Source organism: Tenrec ecaudatus, chromosome 11 (genome assembly GCF_050624435.1).
Source record: "Tenrec ecaudatus isolate mTenEca1 chromosome 11, mTenEca1.hap1, whole genome shotgun sequence".
In the NCBI taxonomy this organism is placed as follows: domain Eukaryota; kingdom Metazoa; phylum Chordata; class Mammalia; order Afrosoricida; family Tenrecidae; genus Tenrec; species Tenrec ecaudatus.
The window spans coordinates 118085165-118101314 of record NC_134540.1 but is presented as its reverse complement, the minus strand read 5'-3'; positions in this window follow the sequence as shown (position 1 = coordinate 118101314).

Here is a 16150-nt window from a genome sequence, read left to right as displayed (position 1 = left end):
ATTAGGAGCCCAGGTTGTGTAGTGGACTGTGCATTAAGCTGCTAATCGCAAGGTCGGGGGTTTGAACTGACTAGCCCATCCGTGGGAGAAATATGAGCTTGTCTATTTCTGTAAGGCAGTGGTTCTCAACCTTCATAATGCCCCCACCCTTTAATACAGTTCATGTTGTGGTCACCTGCAACCATAAAATTATTTTCATTGCTACTTCATAACTGTAATTTTGCTATTGTTATGAATTGGTTGACCACTGTGAAAGGGTTATTTGATCCCCAGAGGGGTCGCGACCACAGGTTGAGAACCGCTACTGTAAGGATTTAAAGTCTCAAAACCCCAAAGGGGCAGTTCTTTGTCCTATTGGGCCGGTATGAGTGGGAGTCAGAAAAAATGGTAGTTAGGTTTTTTTCTGCATCAGTATCAGATTCTGGTGGCAATCTCAGTCATCCTGCATTGTGGTCTGGTTTGAACTCTGGTAGATCTGTGGGAAATGACTGCCCTGGTTTGAGGTGAGGGCCACGGTGCTTCAGTGGTAGATCTCTCATCGTCTTTCACTGGGAAGACCCGGGTTCGATTTGCAGCCAATGTGCCCCAGACTGTCAGTGAAAGTTTGTGTGTTGCTATGACACTGAGCAGGCTTCAGTGATGTTTCCAGACTGAAATAGAATAAGGACGAAAGACCTGATTATCTCCATCCACACATCGACCTATGGCCCGCCACGGTTGGCTTCCCCTCCCAGCCCTGGTGATAGCACAGACTGGCATAGTTTGCTCCGCTTCCCATGAGGTGCCCATGAGAAGCTGACTCGACAACCACGGTCAAGATCAACAGCTTGAACTCCTTTCTGGGTCTACAGAAACAAGAACAACTTTCTGAAATGAGGTCGCATTGCTATTTGGGACTGGGAGAATGCCTTTGTGACAAGGATTGTGCTCTGGATCCCAAAGGCGACTTTTAAACACAGCCACATAGCAACTCCGGAAATTGCCATAGTAGAAGCCAGGTTTAAAAAAAAAAAGAAAAGTTCTACTGACTTGCTCAAAGGAGGCCAGAGGTGGATGGGACTGGGGGGGGTGGGGGGGTGGGGTGGGAGACTCCTCTAAAAATGAACAAATTTGTTTCCTTACATATTTGTCATGTCTTTTGTTCCTGAAAGATAGTGGGGGGAAAAGCAGACAAGAGGAGGAAACGGCGACTGACAGTCATCTTGTTGGTGTTCCCACAGCATCCCCTCCTTAGGCACTTGCTGCCATCTCATCCAACTCCACTCAGTATATTTTCACCCAACAATGATGCAGAAATGTCTGTGTACTCCAGTTTTATTGTAGTCGGGCAGCGTTTACGGGTTTGACTTTCAACTCAGCATGGCAGGACGTCTAGAAGCAATTATAACCAGCACCTGCTCTGTCTGTGCGGTGGGCAGGCAGTGACGGATCCCCAGCTTCCGGAACACTAGTGCCCCCTCCCAGCTCAGGATAATGACGGTGACACTCGGCCTCCTTGTTGTCTGGGGGAGTTCTAGGAGCTCTCCTCTGAAACCTCATATTATTGGCATTTCTTTGAGTGAACACATCAAATTAGTGACTGTAAAGGAAGGCGTAGGAGATGATTATTGGTGACAAGACAAGCCTCAACCACCTCCAGAGAGCATGTCTCCTAAGTGCAAAGTATGGAGAGGGAGGAAACAATTGACCACAAATGGAATAGGCTCTGAGTCTCGCCACACAATGTATGTGCGCGGTCACTGAGGCGCCAACATTATGGCTTGAGGACGGATATGGTTTGTGCAGCCGTGATTGCCATCCAGAACGTGCCATGCTATTGTGAAAAATGATTTTTTATTCTGAGCAAATCTCTGCTTCCACTTGCTTTAATGCTTCACCAGAGAGCCGGGGACTCTGGGAGGGGTGGGGACGCACAGGGCTGGGCTGACCTCAGGAACTCATGTGTAAAGGGCTTTTTCTCACTTGGAAGCAGGCTGGGTTCACAGCTGTTCTTTCTGGTAAAGCTTGTTTCTGAACCTTGCCACGTCTGAGTCCAAAGAGGGAAATGAAGGTGACAAACGCTGCGAGGAGCCCTGGGCACATCTTGGCTATGGTCCTGCTTAAGTCTGTTTCATTTGAATCCCAGTTTTACCTTTACTCCTTTCTGGGTTCCGAAGCATCAGATGGGTGCCAAACGCTTCCACGGACAACTAAAGCTGAACAAGGTGGAGGCAGATGAAGAGCAACGGGAGGTTGGTGTTTGGGAGACTGAATACTTGGGCTTCCTAGGCCAGTCCAGCTGGTGGTTAGAGCCCTGTTTCAGATTCCACTGAAATCTCCTAGTGTCCAAGGACCAAGTGGCTCCTACGTCCAGAATTTCTGTTATATGTCTCACCAAGGAGAAGCTGGGCCAAAATGCATTGAAGAATAAAGCAGGAGCTTGGCTTGTGAATCCACTCTCTGATTCTGAAATTTCAAAGGCTCCGTGCACAGACATTTCAACACTGAAAGCACAGCAGGGAAAATCAAAGACTTGGGCTTCCTCCTTGCCCCTCTTTTAGGGCTTTTATGGTTTTCCAAGGCGCCTCCCAGAGCCGAGTGTTGTATAGGTCATGTTTAAAAATGTCGTAGTTCTGAGGGACTTGCTGTTCTGCTTTCTTTTGCAAGGAGACCCGGTTTCTTTCTTGTGGCCAAACACAGAGCACAGATGTCTGTGGGCCCCCTCCCTTTCCCCTGACCTTTGCTCTCTTCTCTGGATACCCTACTGACCTGTTCTCCCTTACAAGATCTGAACTGCTCACACACTTCGTTAAATTCTCATCCTAGCGAGAAGCATCCGAGCATCTTATTAGAGCCTGTATGAGTTCTGTTCTGGATGCCTATTTGTGTAACTTCAGGTCTCTGGCATGGAAACGTCCCATGCCCACAGACCCACACAGGTAATATAAACTCCAACAGTAGTTTAAGGTTTAAGGTGGTCACAGGGAACACTGGGGCCCGTGTCTCCTGGTGAACCCCTCAGGCTGTCTAAAGGGGCTAGTTCCATCTCAATGTAGCCATGCAGGAATGTAGACCAGTTAGGTAGCAAGACAAGGGGTTGTTCCTCTCCATGCTTAGGGGGCCCCCTACAGGAGGTTGGAAGCCAATGGGGGCTAAGCCCAAGCCAGGAGAGCTTAATTAACGCCTCCCGGCTGAAAGCCCTTAAAAGGCTGGAATCTGGAGACCACCGCCCCTTCCCTTCAGCTGCTTCTCTGCCTTCCACTCAGCAGGGCTGGGTGTGCAGTGTCATGAGGGTGCCCATGTTAAGTTTAGTGTAACGCCAGAACCTTCTTCTCTCGTGTATATAAACCCACTCGGATTACCAACCAGGCTTTGGTGTCAATTTCTTTCCAACGTGTAGCCAAGGACCGAGACATTTCCCACCTGAGAAACCTAACAGACCCAGACTTACAATAAACCCATATTTTTATTTATAAGGCAAGAGGTGACCAGGTCTAGACAATAATGGTGAAGAGGGCCCTGGGTTTGAGAAAGATTCTGCAGTAGAATCCATAACCCTTAGAAATGTATTGGCCTTAGGGGAGGGGCAAAGAGGGCTGGATTGAGAAAGTCTCTGGCATCCAGTTCTGACTTGACTTCTGGATCCTGAATCCTTCAGGGCCATGACCTTGCCCTCCAGCCAGACCTTCCAATAGCCATCTTCTCAGAGCCTTGTTAAGTTCTCATAATACATTACACCTGCCATCCTGTGAGCAGCTACCAAACCCAGGCACTTTTTTCAAAGACAAGCTCGCTCTCTCTACCCCTAAGAGCAGGTAATTTGGGGATCCCGTGTTGAATGTGAAGTCAGAATAATGAAACCTCTGGAGGCTCTGTTCCTCTGACCCGGGTGTAGCTCCCAGAGGAACAATGGTGCTCCTCTGGAATTTCGACGTAAAACGTTTTCATTGGAATAAGGACCCTGGATCAAGCCCGGTAGAAGATGGGAAAACGAAATAGCTGCATACGCCCGACGTGCTGACAAGCACACACCTGTGCCAGTCCATGGCGTATTCAGCACAGGAATCTGCATCGATGGAGCCCAGACAAATGAAACCTGAGGGAGGCGGCACCCGTGTAGGAAAGTATTTGTACTTCGAAGGGAAGGCCAATAATGGGATAATACCTACCCGTGACGAATAGTTTTCATCAACCGCAGAATTTCACGGAGCAATGTTGTTGGTGAGAGAAAAGGAAGCAGCTGAGGGAGGCACGCTCCACAGGACTATCTAGGCCTGGAGCACGGGTGCCCTCAGGCACTAGGCGTTTCAGGCCTCAACATTATAAGGAAAGTTCATTTAAGTACCTGAGTGAAGTTTTCTCCGGAGTCCCACATCTACGTTCCTGAAGTTGACTCTGGGGTTTCTGATCATCCTGGGTTATGAACGGCCACCATTCACCGTTGTCCTTACACTCACACGTCTCCTCCATCGACGTAAAAGGAACTGGGAGACACGCACCTGCTGGCAGCATCATTCAGCAGAGTTTTCTCAACACAAAAGAGACAGCTTTGTGGTGAAATGTCTTCCATGGAAAAACATTTTCTAGCGAATTAGGATCTTCCCATCACAATGACAATCTGAGAGAATTGACACCGAGGTTCTTGCCGCTGTACTTACAAGCATTTTCATGAGGCCGCACAGTGGTAAAGCACGGGATCCCAGGCGCTTCGCCCCTTTCCCCAGACCTGTGAAAATCAAACAGGCGCTATTGACCTGCGAGAAATGACGTTTTGGAAGCGTCAGTGTACAGAGGCATGTGAACCTCTAAGGAGCCACTTGCGTGTGAAAATAAAATGCAGGCTGAACTTCATGGCCGGGTTCCTGATTTTCCCGAATTCCCCGGGCAGTATTGCTCAGAAACAAAGCACACTGCTGCGTGGGGCACACTGGAACTGAGAAAGTCGCGGGACTCACGGTTTTCCCAGAGACCCAGGATTCTCAAAGAGCGAGCGTAAGTTTGACGGAAAACCACATTGCAGGAGGTGCCCTTGTGCTTGGAAATTGGATTGGTGTCGGTATGCAGGGAAAAAATAAATGGGCTTGTTATGGATTAGGAGCCTGTGGTAGTCACCTAATCTTGTGTCAAGTTAAGGATTAGGAGTGTAGGCGTGGAGTCTAGGCTGCCAATCTGGAGATAGTCAGTGAGATTTTTATGTGGGCATAGCCTTCTCCTGAGAACTCTGAGAAATCTGGTACTTCCTCCTTGGAGGTGGAAGACACCTCTCTCTCTCTCTTTCTCTCTCTGCGACTCCTTGGGAGACATTGCAGAAGGCAAGCCAAATGGATGCGACCAGACCTCTGAAGCCAAAGAAGCCTCAGAGAGATCGCTGCCAGCACTGAGATGCTTACAATGCCACTGGATCCACAAGACTTTCCACCCATTGGCCTGTGATTATCCTGCATTCAGCATCACTGCACATGTTTTATGGGTCTGAAAAGGAATGTATAGATTGGTATCAGACATATGGGCTAATTAATATCAGACTTATGGATTTGATCTGCACTGGGCTGGGGCGTTTGCTTAATGTACAATTACTGTTTGATATAAAACTCTCTCTCTGGATTTATAAGGTAGAATTAGACCAGAACATGTACTCTGGTACAGACAGGAGCTGGAAACACAGGGAATCCACGACAGATGTTCCCTTCAGTACCAGTGGTGAGAGTGGCAATACCAGGAGGGTGGAGGGAAGGTGGGGTAGAAAGGGTGAACCGATTACAAGGATCTACATAAAACCTCTGCCCTGGGGGACGGACAACAGAAAAGTGGGGGAAGTGAGATGTTTGATGTGTAAGAGATGACAAAATAATTTGTATATTATGAAGGATTTATGAGGCGGGGGGGGGGAGGATGGAAGTGGGGAAATGAGGAGCTGATACCAAGGGCTCAAGTAGAAAGCAAATGTTTTGAGAATGATGAGGGCAACACATGTACAAATGTACTTGACACATAATGGGTGGATGGATGGATGGATGGATGGAATGACTGTGATAAGAGTTGTATGAGCCCCCAATAAAATTATCAAGGGTTCATAAGGAGGGGGGAGTGGGGAGGGAGGAGAAAAATGAGGAGCAGGTGCTAGGGGCTTATGTGGAGAGCAAATGTTTTGACAATGATGAGGGCAATGAATGTATAAATGTGCTTTATAATGGATGGATGGATGGATGGATTGTGATAAGAGTTGTATGAATCCCTAATATAATGATTAAATAATAGGGAAATGATTTTTAAAAACCACCAACTCTCTGTCATACACATGAGTCTCCCTCGAGTTTTCTAGCATACCCAGACTAATACACAGTTCGCCCCTGTCCTATAGGGCCACTATGAGTTGGCATGGACTTGAGGGCAGTGGGTTTGTTAGGGCTTTGGAGTTCAGCAGGCTATTGTTGGTGTGTTTGAGTCTATTTTTGTAGCTGTTGTGTGCAGGTCAGTGGCTCATCTTCCAGCACTCTATAGGACCATATTTTGTTGTGACCCATAAGGCTTTCATTTGTTAATATTTGGAAGTAGATCACCAGGTCTTTCTTCCTAGTCTGCCTTAGGCTAGAGCAGTGGTTCTCAATCTGTGGGTTGTGACCCCTTTTAACACGAGTCACCCGATTCATGGCAGTAGCAAAATTACAGTTATGAAGTAGCAAGGAAAATGATTTTATGGTTGGGGGTCACCACAACATGAGGAATTGTATTAAAGGAAGGTCGAGCACTACAGGGTTCGAGGTTCCACTGAAGCCTGCCCATCATTGCTGACCCTTCTGGGGTTTGTCATATCGGTGGCACGGCTTCCAATTTCACAGCAACACTCTAGCTACCACTGCACCACGAACTGATAGACAGGTGGTGGACTGTTCTTAAAAGCCACTTGATTTACGATGCTTTGTTTTGACAGCCCTGGAAAATGGATACAGAATCTAGTTTCACAGTCAATGCAAGACACACCTTGGCTCTCATTATTGGTCCTGAGGGGTGTATCTGTCCTGGATTCCCTGTGTTCCCAGTTCCTATCTGTTCCAGTGTACATCCTCTTATCTAGCCAGATTTGTAAGGTAGAATTGGGATCACATAGTGGGGGGGGGGGAGAAGCATTAAAGAACTAGAGGAAAGTTGTATGTTTCATCCATGCTATACTGCACCCTGACTGGCTCATCTCCTCCCTGCAACCCTTCTGTAAGTGGATGTCCAGTTGCCTAAAGATGGGCCCTGGGTCTCCACTCCACACTCCCCTTATTCACAATGATATGATTTTTTGTTTTGGGTCTTTGATCCTATCAACACCTCATGATTGCACGTGCTGGTGTACTTCTTCCAAGTGCGCTTTGTTGCTTCTGAGCTAGATGGCTGCTTGTTTACCTTCAATCCTTTAAGACCCCAGATGCTATATCTTTTGATAGCTGGGCACCATCAGCTTTCTTCACCACATTTGCTCATGCACCTGCTTTGTCTTCAGTGGTTGTGTTGGGAAGGTGAGCATCATGGAATGCTAGGTTATTACAGCAAAGTGTTCTTGCATTGAGGGAGCACTTGAGTGGAGGCCCAATGTCCACCTGCTACCTTAATACTAAACCTATAAATATGTGCACATAGATCTATTTCCCCCATCGTCATATATAAATATATTTACATATGTACATGCCTGTATTTAGACCTCTATAAATGCCCTTTGCCTCCTAGTTCCTCCCTCTATTTCCTTTTACTTTCCTCTTGTCCCACTATCATGTTCATCCTTCATTTGGGTTTCAGCAACTCTTCTCGGTTACATTGTCCTTGATCAAGCCCTACCAGGCCTCCTACACCCTCCTTGCCATCAGATTTGGATCACTTGTTGTTCCCTTGTCCCTGGGTTTGTTAACACCCACTTTCTTTCCCCCCACTTCCCCACCACACTGAAGCAAAAACCCTAAAGGTATGCAACAGAACAGCAAGGAGACCAGAGCAACAGTCACCAGGGAATACCAAAAATAGACTTTGAGGGACATGGCACCCCATCAACCTGATGGGAAAACATTCCTAAAGGTCAACAAACAGACCTTGAACTATTTACAGGATTGTCTCTTTTTTGTCACTGGTTTTTTGTTCTTTTGTTGTTGTTTTTTTTTTGCTCTGCCTTGTTTTTTAAGCATATTATCTCTGCAGATCTATCTAGATAGGATAGGTGGGACAGACAATCTGGAGGAGAAAACAATGGGACCGACAGTTCCGGGGGGACTTTAACTCTTTACGGGAGTAGAAAGCCACATTTTCCTCCTGGGAAGCTGGCTGGTGATTCTGAACAGCTGACCTTGAGGCTAGCAGCCCAACATGTAACCACTATGCCACCAGGACTGCTTTGGAGCAGTATGCACAAAGCTATTACTAGTGGTTTGTTCTGGGAAATAAGACAGGCAACTTCAGGGTGAAAAGTGCTGTCTTTTGCTTGATGCACTTGTGTGATATGAACTCTTTTGTTTGTTTGTTTGTTTGTTTTTGCTTTGTTTTTCACCATGAGCATGTATTGTTTTGTAATAAAATAATGTTATGATTTTTCACCTAAAATGAGTTAGTATGAATGATTAGTGACTCAAGGTATCGATGGGTTATGTGGGTTGGAGTGATGGGTTACCATTCTGATATCTGTGATTCCAATAGCCTGGGTGAGGTTCAGAATGGCGATGATTTGGGAAGGAGAACCCCTCCCCACGCGCCCCCAGGGTGGTAACATGAGTCACTGTCCAGACTCCTGGGAGTGAGGAAATAGGTTAGTTGCCCAAAATAACCATCTGCCCTTTCCCAAGCCATCACCTCCTCTCCTGAGCCAAGAGAGGTCCCAGCTGGATGGAGAAAGTGGACCTTTTTCTCCAGGACCAGAACCTTTCCTACTAAATCCCTTCCCTCCCACTGGGCAACCTAACATGTCCTTAGATCAGTGGCTCTCAACCTTCCTAATTCTGAGACCCTTTCACACAGCTCCTCCTGTGGTGCTGACCCCCAACCATAAAATTCTTGTCATTGCTACTTCGTCACTGTCATTTTGCTACTGTTATGAATCGGGTGACCCTTGTGAAAGGGTCGTTTGACCCCCAAAGGGGTCCCCCAACCCACAGGTTGAGAACCGTTGCCTTAGATGGTGCTCAGACCACAAAGGAGACAATTGAGGATTAGAAAGCTGGGATAAAGGCCTGCTCTTCCATGTACTCCCTCGGGGTCTCCGTTGCCCTACAAGCTGAAAGAAGGTGGGATTGGGTGACACTAAAGTCCATCCGAGCTCAGACAGTTGAAGTCTAATTTGAGTTGGTTGCTTCCCCTTTGGTGACTGACTCCCTTGGGTTAGAGCGTCATGGATTCAAATCTGAACTCCAAAGTTACTGTGCAGGTGACACCACGCTTCACTAAGCTTGATTCATTCGCCTGTAAAACAGAGAGCACAGCAGTGCATCTCACAGAGTAGCTGGGCGACTGGACCTGTGTCTGGCACACGGTAGTAGCTCAATAAGCACTCACCATCATCATCATGACTGTCCTCCAGCAATGTCCTCCTCCAAAGTGGCCCCAGGTCAGGCCTTTTCACACGAGACCTTCCACCTTGCACTCAATGACATTCCCGCCCCAAGAGGTTCTGTCTGGTCTGAACTGGGCATCAGTCATGGTCTTAATTATCTAGTACTGCCGTCACCAAAATACCCAAAGCGGATGACTTTAAAAAACAGAGATGTATTCTCTCGTGGTTTGGGAGGGTAGAAGCCCAAATGCAGGCCACTTGTTCTTTAGGAAGGGTTTCTCTCAGCTCTCAGAGAAAGTTAGATCCTTTCAACACCTATAGACTCGGGGCCCCTTGGACATCCCCGTGTGTCTGAACATCAGTCTTCCTCCGGGTCCAGGAGGTTCTAAGCGCAGGGATCCTGGGTACAGAGGATGCAGTCAGCTCCCTGCTCTTCTTTCTTGCTCATCATCAGGTGCCTCTGATCTCTGTTCTCCTGCTTAACCTCTTTCATATCTCGAAAGAGATTGACCTGAGAGAACCTGATCCCGTAGACTGTATCCTGCCTTATTAACATCAAAGTAGGATGTACAACGCATGGGATAATTGCATCAGATCCCCAAATGGAGGATAATTATATAAATACTGAGAATCGTGGCCTTAGCCAATTTGATGCACACTCTGGAGTGACCCACTTCATCCTTGACTGTCCACATAAAAATGTAGTCTTTTGCAGAACTTTGAGCTAATCATCCAAATATGATTAAATAATAAGACTAAGTTTAAAATTTGTTTTAAAGAATCAGGATCAATTCGTGATCTGGAAGAAAAATTTTAATGTGATTTGTTTTTATTATTGAGATTATATACAACAGGAAATGCCCCAATCTAACCATCTCTAGATGTACACTCCAGTGACATTTATTACACCCTCCTTTTCTGAATTGCCCCACCCCATTAACATAAATCACTGCCCGTTAAATTTTGTGTCTTATCATCTTAGTGTCCTTTGTCAATCTGATCTCAGATAGATTGATCTTAAAGAACACAACGCTCCAGGTGGGCCTTCTGTCGTTGAGTGAAGCCAGTTGAGTTCATTCTGACTCCCACCAATACTCTATGTACAATAGGACTGGACCCTGCCCGGTCCTGTAGCATCCTCACCATTGTTGCTATTTTTTGAACCGATTGTGTCCGTTTATCTCACTGAAGGTGTTCCTCCTTTTCACTGACCTTCAACTTTACTCAGCGTGATGTCCTTCTCCAGAGACTGTCCCTCCTGACACCGTGTCCACAGCGCACAAGGCAGTCTCGCCGTCCTCACCTCTAAGGCGCATTCTGGTTGTACTTCTTCAAGACAGCCTTGTTCCCTTTCTTGGCAGCCCATGGTACACTCAGTGTTCTTCATTGACACCCTATCAATTCATCCTTGCTCATCTGCCTCCCTTGTCCAGCGTTCACAGGCATGTCTGGGGACACTGAAGATAGGGTAACTCGGGCCAGGTGCGTTTCAGCCCTCAGAGTGACAGCTTGGCTTTTCTCAACTGTCTACAGTGGTCTTTTTGCAGGTTTCCCCAGGACAGTGTACTGTTTGACTTTGAGACTGCTGCTTCTACAGGCATTGCTTCAAGTCTGAGTAAAAAGACAACTCAAAATTTCCCCCCATTTATCATGGTGTTGCTTCCTGATCCTGTTGTGAGACTGTTTGTTTCAGTTGTGGTAAGATGTAACCCGTACTGAAGCCTGCTGTCTTCTAAGCCCATCAGTAAGTGCTTTAAGCCTTCTGTGCTTTTAGCAAGCAGGGTTGTGTATCTCTATGTCACAGATTGTTAAGTAGTCATCCCCCAATATCAGCCTTCCTCTGATGTATCAGGCTTCTTTACATATGAGCAATTACATTTCCCAAATTATTTGCTCTGCGTACAGTTTGAGTAAGCATGGTGAAAGGGTGCAGCCCGGACACACATCTTTCCTTCTTTTAAGCTCGGGGTATCTCCTTCTTCTCCTGGAACAGCTGCGTCTTGGTTCGTGTGTGAGTTCCGCGAGAGCACAGTGAGGTGTTCTAGAGTTCTCGTTCTTCTCAATGTGATCCATAAAGTATTAGGACCCAGCAGCCGATGGCTTTGCAGTCATAAAAGATGGGGAGACATCTTTCTGGTCTTCTCTGCTTTCTGCTCAGCTCCATTTGACATCAGCAATGATAGCTCTCATCCCATGTCCTCTTCTGAACCTAGCTTAAATTTCCGACAGTGCCCTATTGATGTACCACTGCAACAATGTTTTCATTGTCTTCAGCAAAGCTTTATTTTGTGTGCTATTAATGATACTGTTCAGCAGTGTCCACATTCTGCCATCTTTTTTGAAATGTGGCGGGGGGCGGGGGAGGCCAGCCCCTCACAACTAATCATGGGTTCGATGGGTGCAATTGTATGGTTGCAATTATATATCGATTATATATTAAAGTCATAGAGGGGATGAGAGATAGAAGGGAGATTGAAATAATGGAGTCAGACACAATTCATAGGAGCAATGCTCACCTCAGCTCTGCTCAGTGGTCCACGTGGTGAGAGCCAGAGAGTGAGAGCAGGGGAGAAGGGGAGGGGAAGGAGGACAAGGGGAAAGGGAACAGGGGAGCGAGGACAGGAGAGAAGGGAAGAGCCAATAAAGAGAGGCCAAGGGGAGAGAGGATGGGGAAGTGGAGAGAAGCCAAAGAGAATCTTTATTGCTAACCCAGGCTTATATACCTTTGGGGGGGGGGGCATGCAAGCTCCCTAATTACATGTAAAGACATATGTCACAGGAAGGGGTTATATAGCAATGAGAGGGACAATCTAGGGATATACATGCAATAGGAAGTGGAGGGACTGGGGGCACACATGTGACAAGAAGGGAGGATCCTAGATTCAGGATGGCAGCCTAACTTTGGATGTCACTGAGCAGGTTTGACCTGCTCTCTGGATCTCCATAGAAGCCATTATCAGTAGGGTGTAAACCCACCCACAGGGACCAAACTGATGGCTGCAAGCCTTTAGGGAGAAGAAGTCCATTGTCCTTAACAGCAGGGAGTGGGCCCTTCTTGTGGTGGGACCAGACAGTAATCTGGCAACTGACTGCCTTCAGGGAGGATGTCTCTAAGCATCTGACCTCCCACCATATGCTGGCAAACAGCTTCTAATGTTTGGCATATCTTTGGGGGAGACAAGGCTGGGAAAAGTCTCTTAGTCACCCTCAAAGAAATGGACACAAATATGGATTTCTTTCAGTCGGTTGGCCAGGCCACTGTCTTCCAAATTTCTTTGTGTAAATAAGTTAGGGTTTCCAGCATCATGTCTGTTTGCTGAAACATCTCAATTGGGATTCCGTCCATTTCTGGAGCCTTGCTGTTTGCCGATGCCTTCCTTGCAGGTTGAATTTCTTATTTCAGTACCATCGGTTTTTATGCTTCCTGTATCATTAAGAGTCAAAGAATTCACACATTCGTTACTAGTGAAGCTGTCCTATTGTTTAGCCTTATGAAGTCTGCAGGGGATATGTTTGGCTTAAAGGTCAAAGCTAACTCGGGGCAATGGTTTCATGGAGTTTATCCAGACTGCATGATTCCAGGAAGTCTAGCTCCTACAAGAATCTGAAATTCGATTCAGCATTGCCCCTCTTTGGATGAGGATACTTCTATAGAATTTTATTCTAGAACCTTCTGTGGAGTGTTCAGTGTTGGTAGGCAGATGCCATCTAGTTGTGCCGGTCTCCTAACAAAGTAGACAGTTACTCGTGGAGGCAATCAGCCACGCGTTTCATTTCCCCCTGCTCTTCCTGGCGTTCCTTCCGCTGATGTTCCAGGTGAATCCAGATCAACTGCTGTGCTTTGGATAATGTTTGCAAGCTTCTCCAACTCCCGGGAAGGATTTTTGGACAGGGGATTTATGGCATTCATCTGGATCTCATTTGTAATATATTTTCCAAGAGGGATGCTTTCCCTCCAGGCAGTCGACAAACCCGTACATAATATGCAGGAGGCGTGTGCATAAGGAGAGCTTGGATGGCAAATGAATTATGCAACAGGCAACGTCTTTGATTCCACCTCCGTGTGAAACCGCCTGACCTGGGGGAGAAGTCGGGTGTCCCTTCCATCTCTCTCCTTCTCTGCCCCCACGTACCCACCCCAAACTATTACCAATTGAATGGCCCTCTCCCCCTCCAATGATGCTTGTCTTCCATCAACCAAGGCATTCATTGCCTTTGGCATCTGTTCTTCCTCTTTACCAAAGGGCCCGTTTTCAAAGTACTTTCTGATCCACGGTTTCCCGACACCCTTGTAGGAATCGTTACTGATTTAAAAAGTAGATGAGGCATAGCAGGGACAAGAGTCTGTTCACTTGGAATCAGAGTATGGTGGCTTCATAGGATGAGTCAGAGGGTGTTTCCTTTCTTCTATTTCCTTCAAACTTTTCTGTAGGATTGACGCAATTTCTCTCTTACACGTTTGTTAGATTTCACAGCCGATGGATGTATATATGGATTGTGATAAGAGGCCCCATTAAAAGGATTTTAAATGTTTTAATTTAAAAAAAAACAGATTTAGCAGCATAGTTATCAGATTTGGTGATTTCTCTAGAAAATGTTCTCAATTATCAATTCCATTTACTTAGTAGATACTAGGTTATTCAGATTTTCTGTGTGCGTGCGCGTGTTTTGGTCATTTGTATCTTTCAAGGAACTTGTTCATTTCATCTAAACTGAAAAATTTATTGGCATCTAATTGTTCACAATATGCCTTTCTTATGCCTTGAATGTCTATAGGGTCTGTTATGATCCCACCTTTTTCATTCTTCTTCTTCATCATGTTCGACTTCACTCTTTTTTACTTGTTTTTCTTTTCAAAGAACAAAATGTGTATTTCACCATTTTTTTCTTTCATTTGTTCTTAATTTATTGGAGTCCACACATGTGGGCTGGAAGTACCCACTTGTCTAGGCCAGGAAATTTGCAAGACAGCTGATTGGCCAACTGACCGGAAGAGATCCATCTTTATACCCATTCCAAAGAAAGGTGACCCAACAGAATGCTCAAACTATAGAACAGTAGCATCGATATCACATGCAAGTACAATTTTGCTGAGAATCATCCAACAACGGTTGCAACAGTACATTGAGAGGGAGCTGCCAGAGGTTCAGGCTGGATTCAGAAGAGGACATGGAACAAGGGATATCACTGTCAGATGGAGGTTGGCTGGAAGCAGAAAATGCCAGAAAGACGTTTATTGTGATTTGTTTACTATGAAAAGGTATTCGACTGTGTGTATAATAACAAACTATAGATGACCTTAAGAATAGGAATTCCAGAGCACTTTATTATGCCCGTGAGGAAATTGTCCTTAGATCAGGAGGCAGTTGTGCTAGTGGAACAAGGGGATGCAGCATGGCCTAAAATCAGAAAGGTGTGGGCCATGGTTGTTTGCTCTCGCCGTACTGCAAGCTGAGTAAATAATCCGAGAAGCCGATGATATGTAGAAGAAGGAGGCATCAGGATTGGACCAAGGTTTATTAATAACCTGCAATATGCAGCTGACACACCTTGCTTGCTGAAAGTCAGGAGGACTTGCTGATGAACAGCAAGGATTTTAGTCTTCAGGATGGATTACAACTCAAGGAAAAGAAAATAAAAATCCTAACAACCAGACCAATAGGGAGCATCATGATAAATGGAGAAAAGATTGAAGTCAAGGATTTCATCTTGCTTGGACCCACAATCAATGCTCATGGAAGTAGCCATGAAGAGGTCAAACGCCACTTTGCATTGGGTCCATTTGCAGCACAAGACCTCTTCAGAGTCCTGGAAAGCAGAGCAGGATGCTACTTTGAGGACCGAGATGCAACTGACCCAACCCATGGTACTTTCCTTTGTTCCCAGGCACGTGAAAGTTGGATCTTGAGTAAGAAAGAGCGAGGAAGAATGGATGCATTTGAATTGTGGTGCTTGTGAAGGATGTTGACATTATCATAGACTGTCGAAAGAACAAGCAAATCTACTTGGAAGAAATACAGCCACAGTGCCCCTTAGACACAAGGATGGCAAGACTTCAACTCATATACTTTGGACACGTTGTCAGGAGAAACTAATCCCTGGAGAAAGACATTGAGGAAGTTCGTTTACTGTGCCAACCTGGCCGATAAACACATGTGGAATTAATTGAAGGGTGGAGAGATAAATGGCTCAGCAAGCCTCGCCTCTCTTGTCTCTTGCTCTTTGATCATTAGACCACTGTGCAGCTGCCTTGCTTGTTCTTTGCCTCAATTTGCAAGCTACACTACCTGTGGGACACCTAACTCGTGGACTGTGTCACTGTAATTTGAGGTTCCTTCAAGCCAGCTTCGCCACACCATTGGCGAACTGAGCTGGGGACTCTTGAGCTGGGGACTGTCGGACCCTGTCATCTGGCTGACTGTTGATGACCTGCACTGCTGTTTGCTGCCTGTGCCCGAATAGCCTGCATTGCTCTACAGAGGACTACCGGGCGACCCTTAAGACTTGAATGACTGCCAGTGTCTCACAGCTGTCTCACAGGAGTGAGTTGCACTGAGCCATTTGCACTGCTTTATAATTTAATTAACTCTTTATTTCGTATGTTATATATCTATATGCATAAACTTGTATAAAATTATTAGCGTTCTGTTTTGT